Source organism: Dunckerocampus dactyliophorus, chromosome 14 (genome assembly GCF_027744805.1).
Source record: "Dunckerocampus dactyliophorus isolate RoL2022-P2 chromosome 14, RoL_Ddac_1.1, whole genome shotgun sequence".
In the NCBI taxonomy this organism is placed as follows: Eukaryota; Metazoa; Chordata; class Actinopteri; order Syngnathiformes; family Syngnathidae; genus Dunckerocampus; species Dunckerocampus dactyliophorus.
The window spans coordinates 13,422,092-13,445,549 of NC_072832.1; the positions used below are offsets into that span (position 1 = coordinate 13,422,092).

Below are 23,458 nucleotides of genomic sequence, written 5' to 3' on the forward strand. Positions count from 1 at the left end.
CTGAAGTTTTGATGCACTGAATAAGAAGGTGTCTCCACATTTTTGACCGGTACTATACCGATCTTTTTTTCGCAAATAAATTAGCATGGCTGTTTGGACGAATGCATATTTCAATCTAGCTGGACAGATGGAGGCTGCATCAGAAGAAAATGGGCCTACACAACAATGTGGAGCGAACACAGATGCCCTTCACACATTAATCAACTGACAAGAGGTCGTTTCCACAAGGCTACGTTGTGTTGCCATTAGCTCTAGAGCTAAACCGAAGAGGCCAATCACAGTTTTCCACTGCCATACTGCACACTCCCTACTTCCCTTTGAGGAAGACAGCACACCAATGCTGAGTTATTGAAGGTGAGCTGTATGTGAAACAGTGACCTGTCACTGCTACCTTTTGCATCGATTCCTTACAATCATATACTACAAGGAGGCCAATGTACACCTTCTCAGCTCGGTTGCGAAGTATCACACGATGACATTGTTTCGGCCATTGGACCGTGATGTCTAATACTGTTAGATGCATATTGATTTCTTGTCAACGAGCCCCCGTCAGGGAGAGATTAGATAGAAATGGTAATAAATCAATAACGCTAGTTATTTACTGGCTTTTACAGTCAATACGTCAGCGGCACATTAACCAAAGTGCACAAACTATGCATAAATGTTACCTGTTATATTAGCTATTAGGAAGTATACACCACTGCCCCACAGTGTACTTTACTTCTTGAGAGACGCTAGTAAAAAAAAGAAAACATGCAAAAAACAAACATAACATCACAGCTTCCAGAGGAAAATCCAAAACAGAGGCGGTGGATTTTAAAGACAATGACAAACAAAAGTGTAGGCAAATGTCTCGTCTAGGGAAGTACATGCAAACATTTGATGCAGTAACGGGCACCATGGTGGCTTTGCACTCAGGCATGATGAAGGACATGACTTCACATCCAAATGACCCACACCAGCAGCTATCAGCACTACACTATTAAAGAGCTAATTCCCACTGACATGTGCCCTCATTTACAACAATGCCTACTGAGTAAAAAAAAAAAGCAAACAAAAACAACAAATATAAACAGCTTGAGGCAATTCAGAGTGCCAAGAGATACAAAGATAGAGATTATGTGTAATTTGTGGAAACTTAGCTGGTCTCTCTGTTGTCTCAGTGAGGATACGACCTGTCCTCCTCCTATGAAATCAGGGTGGCACTTTGTCAGGCTGCGGTGACACCAAACCAATGTCTAATGGCGCTAAAGACATAAATATGGCCACCGAGCCGACAGCCTGGATCTACGATATCCCATTACCTTGATTCATTTCTGCACAAAGGGAATGACCCTTCGATGTATTGTCGCCGGCTTGAAAGGGGGGAAACTCAGCAGGATCCACGGACATGGCCCAGTGAATTGCCCATTTCCCCTGAAATTTATGATTACAGGTTAGTCCAAGCAGTCTGTTATAATAAAGTAGCAGCAGACCAGGCAGCTTACCAAACTAGCACAATAGATGTTACAAGCAGCACAAGTAAATCAAGAAAAAACATCTTATACCAATAAAATAGGGTTATTTTATTAACAGGAAAAAAAATCTTCACCGGTTGTGATTAGAAAGCCAAAGAAAGTAGACTACACAGATACGTAACAACGAGGCAGTTGGGCTTTAGATGGGGCGGGGCAAACTATTTCTATATCTTCACTTGGCTGAAGTGCCTTTTCTCAACCGTACTATACTAAACCACAAGCAACAAATATTTTAGCATTTAGTGGCTTATTCAAATGCGGATGGCGAGGCGTCTATTAGAGATAAATGAGTGTTAATTGCAGGGAGGTTGCTTTATGCTTTGCTTTATGTGCAAACATATTCTATCATCACATTAAATAAAAAAATATTGGTGTCACAAAAAGTATGCTTAGTTTGATGTTTGTACAGTATAATGTAACATATATAAACTGAAGTTAAAACTAAATGAATTACCAATGACAGAGAATAGGCAGAAAAAGGACAAGAACCTTCGGAGGCTGGAAAGAGGCAAACTGGTCAGAGCTAATCTGAAAGCACATTTTAGGAATAGTGTCTATGAATTGAAGTAATTCATTATTACAGTGCTTTCTGAAGGGGCAAAAGGAGCACCTATTTGGGGAGAACTGCTTATTTGTTCCACTAATTGAGACACAGCTTCTATTACAGTGAAGGTCACTATTCTTCAATTAGAAAAACACAATATCTGATTTTTTTTCTCACTAGGAAGTGGGCACATAAACATAGAATAGAAGAACTGTTAGATATTATTATTGCGCCTATAGATTCAGTCTAATAGAGTGCATTTTCAATTTAATAGCTTCTCATTGAAGGCCTTCTTGACACACATACATAGCACAACGAGAGTTGCACAACACCCACAAATTACCATTGGAAAAATACTGAGAGACACAATAGATGCATTGTTCTCAGTCACACAAGCTTAACTTTCACTTTCACTTTATAGAGGGGCAGGGCAACTGCTAGACCCCGAGTATTTTCATATTGGGCTCTTCGTCCACCTTCCTCGTCGATGTAACAAAATATATTGCTCTTATTTAATACAATTTGAAAACGTTTTAAATTGTGTGATCACTGACTGCTTCCCCGAGACAAACCGCTTTATATGGTCACATCACGTTTGAGCTCCAACGTATTGCTCGGCAGAATACGTGAGGTATTATTTGTCCTGCATTGTCATACACCAGTCATGTTATGGTGTTTCTCGGGCAATTTCAGGTAGAGGGTTCCACTCCCGGTCACAGATGGTCTAGTGCAGGGGTGGGCAAACAAATTGGCGAGGGGGCCGGACTATATATTGGATGCACGCACACTAGTGTAACCTTATAATTCCATAAACACTCCACCTTTAATTATTTGTCTTATTTTATCTGTAAAAGTGTCATAAAATCTGCTATATGTGCTTGTGTCCCTTTCTTCAGGAGCACTTTAACCATCAGACCACATCAAATAACAAAATCAAATTTTATTTTTTTTACTGAATAAGACACTGGAAATGTACATGAAGAAAGGATGTGTGATATACAATATGAACTATGAGTAATAAAACATGAACGTCCCTCCTTTTTTTACTTCCCCTACAGGGCAGTGGGTAAGTTAAGTTGTGTGTCACATACAGTGTATTTGGTGACTTGTGTTTGTTCGGCACCATCGGTGAGGAAGTTGTCTGGATCTCTGCATGTGGAAAGCTACTTAAACCATTAAAAGGCTGTCTCGGATTGACTGACTCTGACGACTTGCAAGTCATGTTGCAGGCTTTTAAGTTAAAAGTTTAAGTGAAATACTTTGGAAGCAACTGGCGGGCCGGATTCAAACGCTTGGCCGGTCGGTTGTGGCCCCCGGGCCTTAGTTTGCCCACCACTGGTGTAGTGGTTGACTCGCCTCAGTCTGTCTCTACAGGATTTGTGTGCTGTGATTGACTGGCGACCGGGATAATGAACAGGACAAGATAGAAAACAGATGGACGGAGTGCTTACGCTACCTCACACAGCCAAGAGAGAACAAGGGGATCTTACAAGGAAGGAGTCAGATAGACACAAAAAAATAATACTATACTATACGATTATTAGTAATATTGATTACTTATTGAATTTTGCAATTCAATCGCAAAATGGAACATGTACGTTTTCACCCAAGTGCCATCTGTTGGATGTGGCAAGGAATTGCAACTGGTTGGAGAATATTGATAACCGAAACCCACTGGCAAACATGTAGTGAGAGTAGACTGGTACTTATGACCAAAGTGAGAGCCTGCTCAGGTATACTTACATCACATTGTCAAGCCTACTGCAGTAACACTAGTGTTGAAAACCAAAACACGCCAACTTAATTCAAAGAGCACTTAAGAAATATTAAGGGAACATCCCTTACTGTAAATATAACTGCCCTACTTTGACTTGGCCTTACGGACACATATATTTTTGAGGACATTAACTGAAATATGGAGCACAGGTCAGTCAGCTAAGCTGCTTATCTACCTGGCGGCTGCTAATACCTTTTAGGCATATCAAACATGCAAAGAGACCGAGCTGATGAATATTTCACTGTTTGCCCCCTCAAATGCTACACTTGCACGACTTCTTCAGAGTCCGTGCAAGATGTGCATTTAGCTGTGGACATCAGAAATGTTCCCCCATGAGAGTGGGATTTGAAGATGAAAAAAATCAGGTTTTGCATCAAGCTGGACTGATTCTCAGAGCGAAAAGCCGAATGTCATACAAACCAAGAAATTGTTTCCGATAGTATGTCAGATAGTGAAAGTATCTAGCTTTACGGCACCTCATATTCTTAAATATATCTATTATGACAGTTTTTTTGCATTGTAACAACCACAGCATCATTGAGGCATCTTGGACATATTTTAATGATGAGTAGTATTCAAGAAGACTTCCCGTGGAAAAGACGGACCTTGGTACCGTCATGCTCAGTGCAAATATTCTACGTTGGCAAGAACATGATTCACTGTTCCTGGTCATAGTTTCACCAATTAGTGTGTTACTGTAAACTAATTTCCAATAAACATAAAAAAACAAGATTTCTTTCCAAGGCTTGAACATTCAGCACTGAAGAAAACACAAATCCTTGGCAGAGGTCATATATTCAAAATCAGAACCTCCAGGGTTTTGTGATGTTGCAAATTCAATGAGTTATGCTATGTCTAATTCCCAAAACTTGCAAACATTTTTTCCGGGCGTCATTTTCTTCAATCAATCTTGTCCGTGAGCAGCGCTCAAATACACACGTCAACTGTCTAACCAATCGACTGCGTCCCTGCATCGCCCACCCACGTCCTGAGTCCCTGGTTTACATTGACAGAGACGTGGACGTGTGATGATAATCTCTTGTCGTCTCTAATTAACAACAAAAATCATCGCTGTCGATGGAACTCAATGGTTACCCAATGTTCTCAATGAAAGCGGGGGTAAACTACAAGCAACGTGTTGGAACATAAATGAAAGTTTACGAATGACAAGCACGCCCATCGCCTCATCACATCAATCACAGCTCCTGGACGCTCATTTTGAAATTATATTTGAGTCACTATTATCGTATTATTTTGGAGTATTATCACATTTTGAGGTCTCGTGCAAAGGAACTTGCTGAGTCCAACAAGCGACTTACTCTCCTGCAGCGAGCGTGAAGATGAGCGGGCCGCCTACATGAATTTTGTGAGTATATAACATGTCATGGCTATGAAAACATATCTTTTTTGGTCCTATAGGTGTCATATTGCACGTGGTGACTTCCGTGGCTGGGGAAGGACAGGCTGTCTGCCTGACCAACTGCCATTAAAGTCCAAAAAGCCTTAGTTCATTTTGCAAATAAAGAACAGTACAACTGTCATAAGCTTATGCAATGTTATTGAAGAAAATAAGCCTCAAAACATTGCTACTTTTGTGAAAAAGGTGCTGCAAAATCCAGCATTTTAGGTCGCAACAATCACACAAAACACATGCAAAGTCCTGGAGGGGCTGAAAAACATTGGACGAGTCAATCACAAGGCATAAGAACACCTATGGAATGCAAAATACCCACGCTGGCTAAAATGCCAGATCCCTGGAAAAAGTGGCATCCTACATAGTCATACATACTCAGACGTTACACATAAATCATATGCAGCACACTCGTCCTTTATGAACGGCCTTTCTTGAGGAAGTGCATCTTCAAAATGATCATTTCTCCCACTTCGTCGACATAAGGATACGAACACTCATTTTCTACAGAAACATTTTAAGTGGGTCCTGCGGCGAGTCACATGGCCCTTGCTGTGTACTTAATTTCCGGCCTCTCCCACAGCTTGTTTAGCAAACCATGTCATTAGATTACCACCTAATGTGCACCTTTAGCAAGTCAGACCGTCTAGTGCGTGACTCCTGAGGTGGCTAATTACAGTTTATGAATGAGTTTTATTCAAGAATTTATTCATACAATCTAGTGCATCTCACTTAGAAGAATAATGTTTCAGTATGTGTATGTTGCAAGAACTGGATTATTAACACTAGTAGCCCAACTATTAGCGTAAAACAAATACACAGAAAAAAAGCATTGAAGACGAGTGTAAAATATTAAAAATAAAGCCCAGCTCCGCTCTGCAATGAGCAAGCAATACTATGCGCGACTATTAAAAATGTAGTGGGTGTGTACATCCTCCTGTCTTGGCCTCAGCATACCCCCATACCCCCATCCCCCTCTCAGCTCAAAATGCAGGCGAACCCAGCAGCCTGCCAGGCCGCACTGTCTCGGTCAAAATTGCATGAGGGGCAAAAAGGGGTGATGCCAGCAGATATAAAAACAAGACTAGCTGAGACAAGACTGAAACAAGTGAGGAAAAGAACAGTCTGCCACGCAAGTGGACAGTATGAATCAGGATGTATCCCATCTCAAACTGGGTGCTGACATCATCAGATGCTGAGAAAATATGCTTCATGTCACCCAAGGACAAGGATCCTTCTCTTTGCTCAAACAAACAGCTGTGATATCGAAAGGCTGCTGACGAGGTGAAACGGAAATTGAACTGTAAAACAATGGGGCGCATCTTGCAAACACTGGCCATGCAATGCAAGTACATCACACACCAAGACACCTCCGCTGGGCGAAACAACTTAACACTAAATAAAATGTGTGCACAGAAATAAACATAGATCATTTTGGCACTCCGTTTCTCCTTAAAGAATACTGAAAAACTCACTTGCTGTAGTGTCACCACAGTACCGAGTATACAAATACCTGTCAACATTTGCATTTGAAAATGTGGTAAATTTGTGGTAAAGGAAATGATGGTCTTTCACCACAATTTCCATCAGCACCCAGAGGAATTTTTTCATGAAAAAGTTGCAATACAGGAAACTATTATAACGGGAGGATGCCGGAAAAGAACAGCAAAATATGATGAAAACGAGAGGGTTCACTAGTATAACTACGGATGAGGATAATTGTTTGTTACGAATTCAACTGAGTGCACTGTTTGGTTAAAACCAGCAGAGGCGCCATCAGTTCAGTCTCAGACTGCGGCCTGACATTGTCAAACTTCCAAAGCACCTTCGCTAGCTATCCTGAACTTTAAAAAGGTGCATATTTCTCTCTGCGATTCTGCACATCTAATCCTCTGCAAAAGACCTGACAAACCATACCGCTGCAGGAACTGAAGAGCGAGGGGGAATAGATAGCTTGTTTGTACAGTGATGGCCAGACGAAGCCTTGCCAGATGCAACAGGGAGCTGATTTGCACTTTGAATCCCTTCAAACTCTTTCCTCCGTGGAGGGAAAGTGCCGTCCCAGCGTGTTGGTAGTGGGCGGTGGGGAAAGCAATAGGAGGCGTAGTCATGCATACTCACCCAAAGCAACCTCCTGGCCGGCTTGACCCTAAATGTCTGCCACATACACAACGCTGAGGGCTCCACTAGCTTGAAGCTGCTCTTCACACCCCACACATTTAGCATGTTGAATTAAAACTATTACTGTCATTGAATTAGCATCAACGCTATACTATGGCTAACTGCTTCATTTAGTGTTGGCCATTGCTCTGTTAATCCTCATTGATTTATCTTGGTCTGTTTAAGCTCTAAAACCAGCCATCAGTCTGTTTTTGACAACGTATGAACACACAAACCTCTGATATTATGAGGAAATGTAATGTTGTTTTGCATTTCTTTGTATGACATATCATGGGAGATTGTTTTTGTCAAGTTTACTATCTGGTAATTATTATGGTTTGTAAATGTATAGTGGAAGAACAACCCAAATTAACAAATCAGCATTTTTTCCTTGTGTAAATTATTGTGCATGCAGCCCTCCCCAGTCACATATTTATCTATGTTGAGATTTTATTATACTAATCATATGCAGAATGAATAATTGGTTTAGCACAGTATGCTTTAACTTTCTTATTTTGTCACTTCAGCAAACAGTAGAGTAACCGGGCAATATTATAAATGAACCTGGATAATCAAAATGTGCTGAGTCGCCCTTGTGGAAAATGAAAAAGAAAAACAGTAACAGTTGTCCCTCGTCACATCGCATTTCGAATTTTTTGCGGCTTTACTCCATCACGTTTTTCTAACATATATTAATAAATCACGCTGTTTCATGGTTGAACATGGACTATTCATTTTAAAAGTATAGATATTTTTTGCTATATTTGCGATATCATTTTCAAATACACTTCTGATCAAAATCTTAAGACCAGCTGAAACATTGCAAGCATTTCCATTTTGCACTGTTGGATCGTAAGGAGGTTCTAACGAGAGCTTCAAAATGCAAAAAGAAGAAATGGGAGTGAGACAAAAAAACACTTTGAGCAATTTATTGCAAACAAGCATTAAAATGAAATAGGCTGCTCATCAGCTGATCTAAAGTTCAAGACCTCAAGACCACCTTTAAAATCTTAAAATGTCATTTTCTGCCAGGTATTCACACTGTCGTGATCGCTTGACGGCAAATGCAAAATTGAATGGGGTCGGATTGTTGAGCTGCATAAACACGACACGCAGTTGTTGCTGAGGTCGGACGCAGAAAGACAGTCACTTTAAACTTCTTCTGATCCTGAGGCTTATGGAACAAAAAAGTCAAAGAAAATGTTACCGGCACTGAGCCGGGGGATTCAGCTGGCTGTCTGTCAAGACCCGGGACGATCCTCAGCCCAAATGAAGGTTGTTACTGGTGCCGAGTGCAGTCCAATAACCATCAGACGGCATCTGCGAGAGAAGGCTTTTAAGAAGAAAAAACGTCAAAGGCCTCGTCTCCTTCAACGCCACAAAATTGCCCGTTTGAAATTTGCACAAGAGCACCAAACATGGGACATTGAAAGCTGGAAGAAAGTTTTATTCTCTGATGAGAAAAAATTTAACATTGGCAGTCCTGATGGCTTCCAACGTTACTGCCGTGACAAGGAGATCCCACCTGAGATGTTTTCCACACGGCACAGTGGAGGGGGCGCTATCATGATCTGGGGTGCTTTTTCCTTCAGTGGAACATTGGAGTTGCAGGTTGCGGGGGCGTAAAAACGGCAGCTGGCTATGTGGAGATGTTGCAGCGGGCATCCCTCATGACTGAAGGCCCTCACCTGTGTGGTAATGTCTCGGTTTTTCAACAGGACTACACTGCAGTTCACAATGCCCGCCTGACAAAGGGACTTAAACTGACAAAGGAATAACCTCACTCTTTTGGTTATCCTGCGTGTTCCCCTGATCTAAATCCAAACGACAACATTTGGGGATGGATGGCAAGGGGAGTTTACAAAAATGGACATCAGTTCCAGACGGTGGCTGTCCTACGTGAAGCCATGACCACCTAGAGGAACATTCCTGCTCACCTCCTGGAAATACTGGCATCGAGCATGCCCAAACCAATTTTTCAGGTGACTAACAAGAATGGCACAGCTAGTCCTTTTTTTTTTACATTTTATTTATATTTTGGGAGTTTCTGGGGTTCTTTGTTGTTGTTTTTTTTTAAACTGTGGTCTTAGACTTTCGATCAGCTGATTAACCTTTCAGTTTAATGGTTGGTTGCAATAATTTGATTCCTCAATTTTTTTTTGTCTCACTCCCATTTCTTCTTTTTGCATTTTGAAGCTCTACTTAGAAACTCCTTAAGATCCAACAGTGCAAAATGTAAATTATTTCAAATTCAGTCCGATCCTGGTGTGACAGTCTGTCTGCAGGTTTCCTGCCACAATTTGCTGCCTCACTTCCTTCCTTCCTATTCTTTCCTCCAGCTGGTGGATCCTCTTCTCCTCGCCCCTCTTGATACCACTACAGAACAGAATGGCACCAACCATCGAGGTTGGCTGCAAGATTATCGCAGCTACCCGTTTTAATGCCTGTGAGTTTCAGGTCATGCTTGCGGACATTCTTGAAGCACTTGCCCAAGGCAACCTGGGCGACGCTTGCAAAGCATGAGATGCACGCTGAGGGAACCTGCTTTCTCCAACACAGTGGCGTTGATGTCTTTGTCCTGCCCGTGACGTGTCGCAGGCAGTTAGGCTCATGCACTCAATGCACCTCATAGGTGCATTAATGAGATGTTAAATCCATCAGTTATCAGAACTACACACATCCAACTTCAGACAACACACGGCCTGAGCCGCTGAATCACCTTTGTCACCTCACCTGTCATTTGAAAGCCTGCCACGTTGGTGAAGGCCCTGTGGAGTTAAGTACAGCTAAGAAGTCGTAAAGGAGGGCCGTTCCATCACGGAGTCACAAAGAGGGCAAAACAAACGAATTAAAAACATGTCTGTGAGCATGCAATGTACAAGAGGAACAGGTTTGTGCTTAATGAGCAGTTTTACATCAGGAAACATTGCCAGAGGCACAAACACGGTGACAAAGCTCCTCTGACGGCTGCATTAACTTCGCTATTTAGGTTCATTTGTGTGCATAATAGAGGCTGTGTGTGTGTGTTCACTGTGCGGTCAAGGCCTCTACAGTTAGTGTGGGTGGTTGGCCTCTCTAATCAGAACACGAAGGAGTCTCTAGGTGACGGCAACATCAGTCTGACATGGCTCCTCAGGCAGCAGAGAGAAGAAAATGCCCGATCAACTAGTGCAATGCCATCTGAGTCACCATGCCCCTCTGACCTTATCGCTTGGTATGAAGAACAGCATATATGTGGAGAAAGGCATGCAATAAAAAACAAAGGTAAAGAACACTAGAGGGGATTATGGCCATGCAGTCAGCAATGGTGTTTCAAGGACACAGCGTGGTTCAATGAACTTATTTACACAGAAAAGCTTAGCCTAACAATACTATTGCACTACTGAATGTATTTTAATAATTTATTTGGTTTACAAAGAATTTATGATTAAATCTTGTGAATGATTACATCGGATGAGGTAAGACTCAATGACTAAAGTAAATCATGTTATTCCTTCCTGGCCAATCAGCTTAATGCAGAACAAAAGATAAAACAAGAGAAGTCAATAATTATCACTCATCATCATTTAGTTCAGGGGTCTCAAACTCGCGGCCCGCGGGCCATTTGCGGACCACCAAATCGTATCTTGCGGACCGCGACCGGGCAACAAAGAGTAGTGTAACTGCAGCCCGTAACATCCGGGCAAGCTCAGTGTTACTTCCATATTTACAAGGGCAAGTAAACACCAACACTGAACCAACAGTGGTGTTATCACATGGATGTATTGTGAATTGTATCGTATCGTGAGGTACCCTGAGATTCCCTGCCCTACTCCCAATACTTGATGCGGCCCAGCCTCACCCAGACTCTACCTCCACTGGCCCCCAGTGAAATTGAGTTTGAGACCCCTGATTTAGTTCCATCTTCTTCAGGTTGGAAGTCATCGTTTGCCAGTAGCACCGGTTTTTAGCTGCTAATTTGCAGCCCTGATAGCATTTATTGTTCCAAGTGGTGATGCTATCAATCCATTTGCGTCCTGGGCCATGTCCACGCAGGAACGCTCCTGAGATATTTTTTCACGGGTGGAAAAAAATTTGTGTTCACGCCAGATTAGTAAATACTCCAGACAGCAACGGATCACGGAATGAAAACAATATTATACCCAAGGCACACCTACGTGTGACGCTGTCAACAGACACACAGATGGAACCACGTGACACACCAAACCATAGAAGAAAGAACGCATGTGCGTAAGTTCGTCATCTTCCGCATCCAAGGCTCATCTGGACTTACGAGAAGTGGAATTACTTCTGCGAGTCATGGTGGAGTATAAGACAACGAAATATCAGGAGAACGTCGACAGGGGTGAGCCATATAAGAAAGTACATGTTAGATAACATTTAAGTATTCTAAACCTTCGGTCTAAGGCTATTTTCCTTGATGTTAGCACTAAGTACATATTGCTGAAAGCCCTTTTGGCTATAGCCATTCTACATTTAATTTATTTCTCACATGATCCCTGAACTGATATTGTTTGTCCTAAATATTTAACTTCCTCAACTTGTTCAATATTTTCACCATCTGTATTTACATGAATTGTGGCCATTGTGATGTTCTTCCTTGTAACATACACGGTCTTAGTCTTTTTCGCATTAATTTTCATTCTGTATATTTTTCCCTTATCGTTGATGGTATCCAGTATGTTTTGCAAGTTGTTTTCATTTTCAGCATGCAGTAACGTATCATCTGTGTATCTCAAGTTGTTCACATTTTTTTCCACCTATGGAAATGCCTCTCAGATTTTCAAAGCTTTTAAATTTTCGGTCAGTGTAAATATTAAACAGGGATGGTGATAGAATACATCCTTGTTGCACACTTCTTTTGATATGTATTGCATCAGAAAAGCCATCTTCAGATTGTACGTATGCTTTTTTTGTCCAGTATAAGTTTGATTATTTTTTTGACTATGGTGGTAGTCTGTAATACTTGTACAAATTTTTCATGATTGACTCGATCAAAAGCTTTGTCGTAGCTCATGCGAGCTGATGAAAGCACTACTTATAAAATAAGAATCATTTCAAATTTGAGTTGTACTAGAGGTCAGCGAATAACATCTTGACACAAAAACACAAAATTCTACAGATTAACCGCACAAGAAATGAAAACAAATGTGATATTTTTGCCGGCCTTGATACATTGACATCCACATGTGTGTTTCTTTTCCTCCTTTCTCTCTACCAAACAGGCTGGATGACAAGAGGATTCACTCTGTGCATCTGTCTCAACACCTGGACACGTTGGTGCTATAGCGGAATATATGGATTGAGTGAACCCTCCTGTTAGTCATTCTGTTTCTTTGTCTCAGTGGGTGGTGGCGGGATCTCTAGCGAGTGCACACACAGAGTGCTGGAAGTGAGTGTATAAAGGAGTAACAAGCAAGCAAATGCAAATATGAATGAAGGCAAGAAAACGATGCTGTGGAAATACGTTGGTTTTAAACAGAATGATCAAGGTGAGCCCATGAACTGTCGCATTTGTTGGAAGTTAGTGGTGACAAAGAAGGGGAATACGACTAACTTACAAGCATCTTGTCCAGTTTTCCCAACTGTGGAACAAAAACTGCCCCTTGAGGTGCAGCCGAGCCTTTGTCCCAACAAATTTCCTAGCTACCTTTTGAGTGTTAAGTTGCGGCACAGTATCTAAACGGTTAGTTCTGAAGTATAGGAGATGTCACGAGATTAGAACATGGTCATAAATTAGCCGCATCGCTGTACCAGCCGCAGGGTTCAAAGTTTAAAAAAAAAAGTAGTGGCTTGTACACCGGAAGTTACAGTAAATAGATTTGAGCGACAAGACTAACTGCCGTTTGCTTTATTCAGAGCAAATAATCACTGCAATGGCTCGAGATTCCTTTCTTACAAGGCACTTCAGAAATGTTTGCATGTGTTGTGTCACCTGCACAGCACAGTGCTGAGCCTAAACAAGATGTGGCTGCTGTTTGCTCAGTTTGATTCCCCACTCGGTTTCAAGAGAGAAGCAAACACAGTCTCCGGTGTAAAAAGTTCATTATCGCATGCTGGTACTGTCTGTCACACGTCTTTGGGGATATACGTACATGTGCTGCTATTAAAGAAAAAACGTTTCTGTTGCTAAACAAAAATGTTCATATCAAATAGAAAACTATAACATGTATTTTATCAGGACACAAAATATGCGTCCCACATGAGACACATAGCATGAGCATAGATGTGCAGCTGTGTTTTACCTCACTCGTCTCTAGAGGGTTAACAAGTTGTCTCATCTTTTCCATAGACACCTGCTTCTACCCTGTAGGGCTAATGTCACCTTCATTTCTTACATGCTTGTTTGCTTTTCATGACGTGTTAACGTCACACTGACAGGCATCTTGTCACACAAATACCCTTCTCTCTTTCTGTGAGCATTACCCATATTGAAATCGCAAACTATTAAATACTCAAATGCAATATAATTCTTTTTTTTTTGCTTGTGTCTGCTGAATGAAGATAAAATTGTTAAGCTGCATACTGTTGCTGCATCTGCAACTTCTGTCGTTTTTTGCAAAACATAAAATAAGTTAGTGTGTTTGGCATTTACACTTGCCTCACTCAGCACTACAGGCCACTTGCATGCAGACCGAGATATACAGTATCTCTTGGGCAGGCTGTTTGGTCTGGCCCTGGGTTCGGTGGACTGTGTTCACGCATAACCAATGGACCGTACTGGTAGAGCAACCGGACTAGAACTTGTTTTAATGACAAGCATGAACACACCCTAAAGAGGGTGGAAGCACCATTAACTCATTCAATCTCAGCCATTTTTCAAAAGACAAGTTGTCATTTTAGACGATTTTGACACGGAATATTGTGTTCTATGGCTATAGAAACATGGAACCTACCAAAAGAAAGATTATACTCCAGTCTTTCATCAAAAAATTGCTTTTTACTACCTTTTTCCATTCTCTAGTTTTCAGCAGTAGAACATCACTTTTTGTAAAAAAAAAAATGTCAAGCATAATTTTCACTTTAACACATTTTTTTTTTGCTTTTGTGACAGATTAAATATCTAAACAACTATACCACAACATAAACAATACAAAAACATTACAATTACTTACAAATATAACACCATGAACTATTTACATTTTTCACATTTGGAACTGAATTGTGTGTGTGCATGTGTGTGCAAGTGTGCGTGTGCATGCGTTTAAATGTCCCTACAGTGCATAAGCAATGCATACACTCCTCCACATTCTTGTACAATCTCCTTGCTATCATGTATGTTTTTTCCTTTCAAATTCACATGCCGAGCTTTGATCAAATGCAGTTCTGCTACCTTGTAGCCTTTTTTATGGCTTAAAACCGCTTTAAAAGTGACATCCATTATTGTGCAATTGCGTCATCACCTCCTTTTGCTTCCCGTGCAAAACAACTTAAAATACGTATATTCTTTGGGATCGGGCGTTCGGGATTATGAAAATTTATGAATACGTGTTTGGTATTGAAAGAGTTAATAACACACTGCATTGGAATGGATGGGGATCCTGCAGTGCCTGTATGGTCCCCCTGCTCGGAAAGGCCCGTACAGGCCCGTCTAAAGTTTCCCAACTGACTGCCTGAGACAAGGCTTGGGAGAATGTGATGTGGACAGATGAGACAAAATTCAGCTCTTTGGCATCAACTTGACTCGACATGTTTGGAAGCACAGAAATTCTGAATATGACCTAACAGCACCATCCCTGCTGTCAAACACAGAGGTGTAAAAATTCCGCTTCGGGGCTGTTTCTCTGACCAAAATCCCTCCTGAGATGTATGCAACCCTGGTGACCAACTACAGGAAATGTATGACCTCTGTGCTTGCTCACAAGGGTTTCTCGACCCAAGTACTAAGCCACATTTTGCATTTGGATCAAATACTTATTTCCCTACATCAAATACAAATTCAATGAATTAGATTGTGTCTGTCTCTGTTACTATTGACCTACCATAAAAAAGATGGACTGTTGATATCGTTGTAAACCTACAAAACCAGCTGAAGATGAAATCCTTATTTTCCCCAGCTAGTGTATTCTGCCGTAGCAGCAGTTTTATCTGAACTATCATTTACGTATTAAGACATAACAAACAGCACATAAAAGGCTTTTCTTGATGGAAATATAGTTTACACTTTTACGTCTTAATCTGATCTGGAGGTGACAGACAAAATGCTCAACCAATCACCTTGTGAAGGCACCTCCCCTTTTCCAAACAGTTTCTATTGGCTTGTTGCTCAACGGATTTGCTAAACAAAATATCTGGTGGGTTAGGTCAGGGCCCGAATATTGATTAGCAAAGACATGTCTGTCCAGCAATTGACCACCGTTCTCCATCACCACGTAGGTGATGCAATGAGAGGGTAAACACTTTGACGTAAGCTGGCGATCTGACAAAATAAATGACGTGTTTTTTTCATGAAGTAATGGTCATGCCAGGAAAGAAAGACTTAAACACCAAACTAAAAAGAGTTCCGTCAATAATTCCAGCCATGCAATAAATCTCGCCATTCACCTTTCACTTATTTAGTCTCTCCTGAAATGGAAAGGAGGTTCACTCGCACATCAGAGGAGAGCGCTTGGCAGCTCGGGTAGATTTAGATGAAAGAAATGATAAAGGTGAAGTAATTGTGCTCATGTCTACTGTTCGTCAATGTACTGCTGTAATCATCTGATAAATGTGCTGGCTGTAATCTCTCCATTATCTTGGCACGTTCTTCAAGTCGTACAATATACAGCATGACATACTGTAGTGTCCTCTGTTATCATTATGTAAAAAGAATCAATCAGCTGCACTAAAGCAAACTAGAATTCACCATCACACCACTAGACCAATATAGTTACATACAGACACATTATGTTCCCTTCAAGGACAGCATGACTATACTGCAGTGATTCTCAATTATTTTCTGTCATGACCCCACTGGGGGCACAGAGATTTTTTCCTGCCTCCCCTGTTTCAAAATATGATCGAGAAACTAATAATATCTCTTTATTTGTCTGTAATGTACAGACTGAACTCGAAACTGAAACCAGCAAAATGCAACAAAATGGAGAGCAGTGAAGCATGCAAGCGTATTCAAGAGGCAAACTGCACGCCGAGTACGACAGATTCATGTAGTTGGCAGGTCTGCACTAATAATGAAAGTCCTCCCGCCTCTCACACCCCCCCCCGACAGTGCACCATGCCCCCCCCACCCCCACACACTATTTGAGAAGCACTACTATATTGTAAGTTGCAATAACCTATCAACCGTATTTCTCTACTTTGGATACATTAAGCCACTAGTTTGGCACAAAAATGTAGTAAAACCTGTTACATACTTAAATATATTGTAAGTACCTTTCAAATCCGTCTTAACAAACGTTTAATTAATTTGTAGGCGGTCAATACTTTCCAGGACCAATCATATGCTATGGGCAACAGTGACACACAAACTAGTGAATAATAATCGTTTTTAAAGACATTTCTGAGAATTTTGTATAGCACCGTTTGTTTTTTTTTTAATCAGAAATGTATAATAATTAAAAGAAGGGACAACTACAACAATGACGACTTTTGTTGATGAAAATCATGTTTTTATTCTTATTTTGATTTCAGTTATATGACTGAACTTTTTTCATTTTCTTTTTCAATATTATTTTTTTTACTATTATAAGAGCCCTCTAGACATGAAATAACAATAATCATGTCGAGCATGCCAAAGCCGACTCCATCCTGACTCCATGCACTGTTGTATCTAAGGTACTGTAATGTCTCATCAATGTAACATTACTGACGCTTAGTGACCAGAATACTACATGACATGTGTTTTTTGACTAATAATAAGCCATAGTCAACCACAAAACAGCATTAATTAATTAATTAATTAACTTCTGGAAAAAACACCGATGTACCGAGGGACGATATAAGGCAAAGGTTTACTCAGACAAGCATATAATCATGAATATCGGTATCATCGATATCATGCCCATTTGCAGGTATGCTTTTTCAATTAAAATTGCCACCAATGAAATACGGTGAAGTAAAAAACAGTGTTAAGTAATGGGGTTAGAATTGTCTATTTTTACATTTAGTCAATGTGGGATAACAGAGTCATGCACATATGTCGGGCTAAGCTACACAAAAGCCTGAATAAAAGCTATGCGCTTAAAGAGGGGGTCAATACAGACCTCTAAGCAAACTACAGCATATTGGATTTCCCATACACAGGAGGTTGCCAGTAGGGAGCTTTTAAAATGCCTTAAGTCGACACAGGATGCTTGTAAATGCGACGGACAAACTGTCAGTCAGTGGGAACATGAGAAGGACATTGCAAAGAATTCTGGAAGTCTCTTACTGGCTTCATATGAGCGGCCACATTGGTTGCTCACCTATGAGATGAGCAACCTCCGGTACAGTGCATTAAGTGGGTATTAATTTTCCCTTGGGTGCTTATTAAAGACCAAAGCGTTAATGATCCCATTCCCCATTTCACGATCCCCAGTTGACTTCCAGCTCAATGAAATACAACAGCAAGGAAAGGTACACTTGCTTCTAACGCTTGCTTCCTAACAAAAATTAATATACAGTATTTAGCAGGAGTGTCACGAGATCATTAAAATGTGAAAATATTTCTCATTCAGAAAAACGCTGTCTCATGAGAACAGGGCAGCCAGAAGCCAATCAGACTTTGAACTACATCGCTAATATGAACTACTATGAATGATAATACACTTAATATGGAAGTGGCATCGCACAAGGTAGGATTGGAACCCCACATTAAGTGCTTTACGCACACTATAAACCTTACAATCAAACTGCCTCAGTGTTTCCAGCATCACTCGCTCGTGACGCGTGTCTGCTTTTTTCCATTGGAGTTGAACAGCTGGCGCTGTCTTAATATCCAAGCAGAAGCTGTAAACTGTAATCGAAACAAACAGATCACACACTTAGATGTTCGGACTTGTCTGCTCCCCTTAATCACAGAGTGGTCCTATTTACGCTTCTTACATTTGACTGAGTGGCAACTTTACAAGCACTGGCGATCACTGGTGGAAGTTAGTTACTAATGCTCCAAGTTAGTAGTAGAAATGAAAGTCAGGCGTATCGATGAGGGTTAAGTGGGTGTCTTGCTTCATTAATAATGGTATTGTGGCGACCAACTCCGCTTCATAACACACCTCATACGCAGAAGAGAGCTGTGTTGTCAATTTAGAGACATGAATGCTATATTTAGGAAGTGCATATTAAAAGTGAAAGACGGGACGTGTTTCTTGCGTCATGCATTTGGTGAAGTATCTGCCGTGCAGGCAAGCGGGTGTGGAGCTCCACCTCAGACTGTTCAGAATTATCGCCGTCCAATGCTGGTCTGAAAGCTGCATAAAGACCTCTAGAATGCAACCCAATCCCTGACCAGTGGCAGAGCCAAGACGGTAAAGCTTGGAGACACTCCTCCGTTGCCTGGCAGCACCTCGCCTTCACGCATTGGTGTCCAATGTGTGGCCAGGTGCGGCCGGCCAACCAAAATTAGTCCAAGAGCGCAGCAACGACTCATCCAAGAGGTCACAAAAGACGCCACAACAAAATCCAAAGAACTGCAGGCCTCACTTGTCTCATTTAAGGTCAGTGGTCATGACTACACCATATGAAAGACACTAGGCAAAACCGCCTGCATGCCAGAATTCTAAGACGAAAACCACTGCTGAATAAAAAGAACATTAAGGCTCGTCTCAGTTTGGCCAGAAAACATGTTGATGATCCCCAAGACGTTGGGGAAAATACTCTGTGGTCTGACGAGACAAACCTTTTTGGAAGGTGTGTGTCCCATTACATCTAGCGTAAAAGGAACGCTGGATTACAGAAAAAGAACATCATGCCGTACAGTAAAACATGGTGGTGGTAGTGTGATGGCCCGGGGCTGTTTTGGTGCTCCGGGACATGGAAGACTTGCTGTGATAAATGAAACCATGAATTCTGCTGTCTACCAAAAAATCCTGAAGGAGAATGTCCGGCCATCTCTTTGTGACCTCAAGCTGAAACCAACTTGGGTTCTGCAGCAGGACAATGATCCAAAGACACCAGCAAGTCGACCTCTGAATGGCTGAAGAAAAACAAAATGAAGACTTTGGAGTGGCCTAGTCAAAGTCCTGACCTGAATCCTATTGAGATGCTGTGGCATGGCTTTAAAAAGGTGCTTCATGCTGGAAAACCCTCCAATGTGGCTGAATTACAACAATTCTGCAAAGATGAGTGGGCAAAAATTCCTCCACAGTGCTGTAAGAGACTCATCGCAAGTTATTGCAAACGCTTGATTGCAGTTGTTGCTGCTCAGGGTGGCCCAACCGGTTTTAGGTTTGGGGGGCAATCACTTTTTCACACTTGGCTGTGTAGGTTTTTTTATTCCTTAATCATAAAAAGTTTCATTTAAAAACTCCATTTTGTGTTCAGTTGTGTTGTCATTGACTAATATTTAAATTTGTTTCATGATCTGAAACATTTAAGTGTGACAAACACGCAAAAAAAAAAGAAATCAGGAAGGGTGCAAACAGAGAAAGAGGGAGAGAGAGAGAGCACTGACGTAAATAGACAAAGACAAGTAGACAAGTAGCTGGCTTGTTCAACTTCAAGCTGGAAATATTAATGCTGCACTTCAGCCAATAAGGAATTTACATACTGTATACTACCTAACAGTGATGTATAATGTAAGAGGTCATTTTTTAAAGGGGTAATGACGTAGATACTTGGCACACGAGACTGTGATTTGAATCCTAGTCAGGATAAATGGCAACCTATGACAAAACATGTTGTTATTATCATTATTGATTGAACAATACGGTCTACCAAGAACAATTCTGGCTGTTGAAGTCCCCATTGCAGACCCGGGTATTACACAGCAACATAAATGATTAGAAGTAGCAGCTACAACTGCTGTTATTATTTGAAATGATAATTTCTAGTTTTTGTTTCAATGTGTGGAAAAAAAAGTTCAACAGTTAAAATCATCACGCTTAGCTTATGCATGCAAAGTTACAAGACATTTCAAAATGTACCTGCATTATTTTGTGACTCAGTTAAATAAAAAACTGTTTGTCCACTCCTATATTTTGTCATTTTAGTTTTCTGCCTGTCGCCCGAGGTCAGCTGGGATAGGCTACGGCATACCCCCGCGACCCTAACGAGGAGGAGATAGAAAATGGATGGATGGATGGATGGCTAGTTCTCTTAAAAGTAATGTGTATCAGGACACCCCTAGTATTTAGGTTGCTTAATATTAAAGAATGACACTGATAAATGATCTTGTTGTGAAGAGACAAGCTCACAATCGCCATCATGACCTCCCAAAGCAGCCACGGCCTATCGACTGGACCCATATGGGAGTTTATAAAACCAATATCCGCAAGATTTTCAACACTGCAAACCTATTTATCAAAGTTAAATCAAATTGTATTATGTTCATTTCGGCAAGAGTGCCGGGTTGATTGGCATTCCAACAACTGATGATGGATTGTCAGCACATGGCCTGCACTGGCGAAGCCCAGTCTAAGTCATTAACACTCAACAAGCACAGTGGAGCCCCAGGGCACCCTGCTCTCTGACAGTAATGCATTCTAATCTTGTCAGCCCATTGAGAGCTTCATCTACATTACAGATAACAGGAGCAGAATCAAACACTGCTGTCTGTCAACATCTTGGATCAATCGGGAGCTAAGAGGCTATGAGGCAGCCGTGCATGCTAGGCTGCTTTGCAGGCCGATCACCATGAATCCAAGATGAAAATAGAGTCCACTGTGACAAAAAAAATAATGCCTGGTCACGAAAACAAGTTGGCCCCTTAATAATAATTTAATCTACAGTGGTGTGAAAAAGTGTTCTCCTTCCTGATTTCTTATATTTTTGCATGTTTATCACGCGTCAATGTTTCAGATCATCAAACAAATATTAATCAATGTCAACACAACTGAACAGAAAATGTATTATTTTTGTATCTTTGTATTATTAAGGGAGAAAAAAAATACAAACCTGCATGCCCTGTGTGAGAAAGTGATTCCCCTTCCCCTCATTAAAACATAACTTAACTGTAAAGTCACAAAAGACTTAAAGGTACGATTATTTGCAGACGATACAACCGCATTCTTGTTTGGATTTTTTTTTCCTCCCTTAATAATAAAAAGTTTCATTTAAAAACTGCATTTTGTATCCAGTTGTGTTGTCACTGACTAATATTTAAATTTGTTGATGATCTGAAACATTTAAGTGTGACAAACATGCAAAAACAATGAGAAATCACAAAGGGGGCAAATACTTTTTCACACCACAGCATGCATTTTTTTTTTGCAAATGCAGTCAGACAGTACGGAAAGAGGTTATCTTATTTAGAGCAGAATGTGTTAGTATAGCGCAAACTGGGGTGGAGAGGGAAGGAGATGTTGGCTGTTTAGTTTCAGGGTTTGCATTATTCAAACAGCACATGGCAGCGTGTCAGATCCAGTAGAACCTCTAAAGTCGTATGCTTGGGACGTCATACAGCTCGGAATTTGACCAAAGTTAGTGTGAGCAATACTCCTTTAAAGTCACCCAAATCCTTGGAGATGGAGGTGCCGTTTTGCATGATATCATGTTTGCATACTGGGCAAGACCTTAGCATAGCTCAAGAGACCTGAGTTTAGCGAGCATTGGAGGATTAAAGGAGCAGTCACCATGTCAGTCCTTCTGACGTCGTTTTAATCCTGTTGTAGCGATTTGGCTTGTGCTGAGTGCATCACTTGCAATTCTCTTCCATAACACTAAGGGCAGTGTTATGGAAGTTGACTAGCTATTTAGCTTCCTGTGGAGTAGTGAACAATGACGACTGAAGCGACATCCAGATCGTTGTTGGAGCTGGAACATGCGTCACTTTCATTGGACATGTTGCTCTGAAACCGGAAGAGAAGGCCTGTGGTGCTTTTGCAGTAAGGAAAAACAGGAAAAGCGACACTACATGCTGGAAATCACGTACTAAAAAAGGCGACCGATCACAGCTCTGAGGTCCGCTTCGCCATTGGCGCGAGTTTACATTATTTTTAGAGGTACGCGTCAAACTACGCCAGAGGGTTTGGAGTGACGTTGAAGCATAACAAAGCCCTTACACTTACTTGTGTTTGGCTTTTGTGACTTTTTGTAACATATTGTAACAACATGAGACGGTCCAGCCTCAAAAAGTGGTGTTAACAGACGAAGAACGTGATAAGAGAAAAAGGAATGTTTTATTGTTTTTACTATTAACAATCCATCCAAACATCAATTTTCTATGTCCTCATTAGGGTCACGATGAAACTGGAGAGGCATGGTATACCCTGGACTGGTCGCCAGTCAATCCCAGGGCAATATTAACAATGTGTTAACTTATTTTTGCACTTGTATGGCAGTTACTAGTTGTTATACTTTTACATTCATATGTAAAAAAGAGTGGAATTATATGTTCTAAATGAAAAGAATGTACTCCAGCTACAAGTGGAGGGAAAAAGCTTGTTTCGGGTATGTGGGACCATTGGCTCCACCCTTCTCCTTTGTTCCAGACACCTCAGTTCCCGGTCGTGGGTGGGGCCACGAGACACACCGGCAGTCACGCAATTAATCACCACTGCGCAGCAATTGTTGTTTGCATTTGCCAGTTTGTTGCTCAGAGTTGAGTTGAGTCTCGCCTTCCCTACGTCTTCTGCCTTCATACTGCTCCCTAATTTTGGACTCTTGTAAGTCACAGCCAGCCTTTTGCTTAAGCTCCCTTTGGGTTTATCTTATGATCTTGTGGCTTCACTCCGCACCGCTGAAGCCTTCTTAGTTTTTTTTCCCCCTGCTGACCTTATTTTCTTTTTGGATTTCTTTGTTGGTCAAATAAATCATTATAAACTTCACCATCGCCGCATCTCTGCATACTGGGTCCAGCCTTCAAACAAGACCTGATAAATAGGTGAAAATTGATTTATTTTTTTTTTTATTAGTTTTTGTAGTTGTTGCTTTTATTTCTTTTGCATTGTATTTAATTCATTTTAATCATTGTA

General features: G+C 41.1%; 1 protein-coding gene across 20 annotated transcripts in view; it reads right to left on the reverse strand.

The window, feature by feature from the left end:
• LOC129193610 (neurexin-1a-like) overlaps positions 1 to 23,458 on the reverse strand; it is a 310,368-nt gene that overhangs the window by 233,073 nt on the left and 53,837 nt on the right. The gene's annotated exons all lie outside the window — the stretch shown is intronic.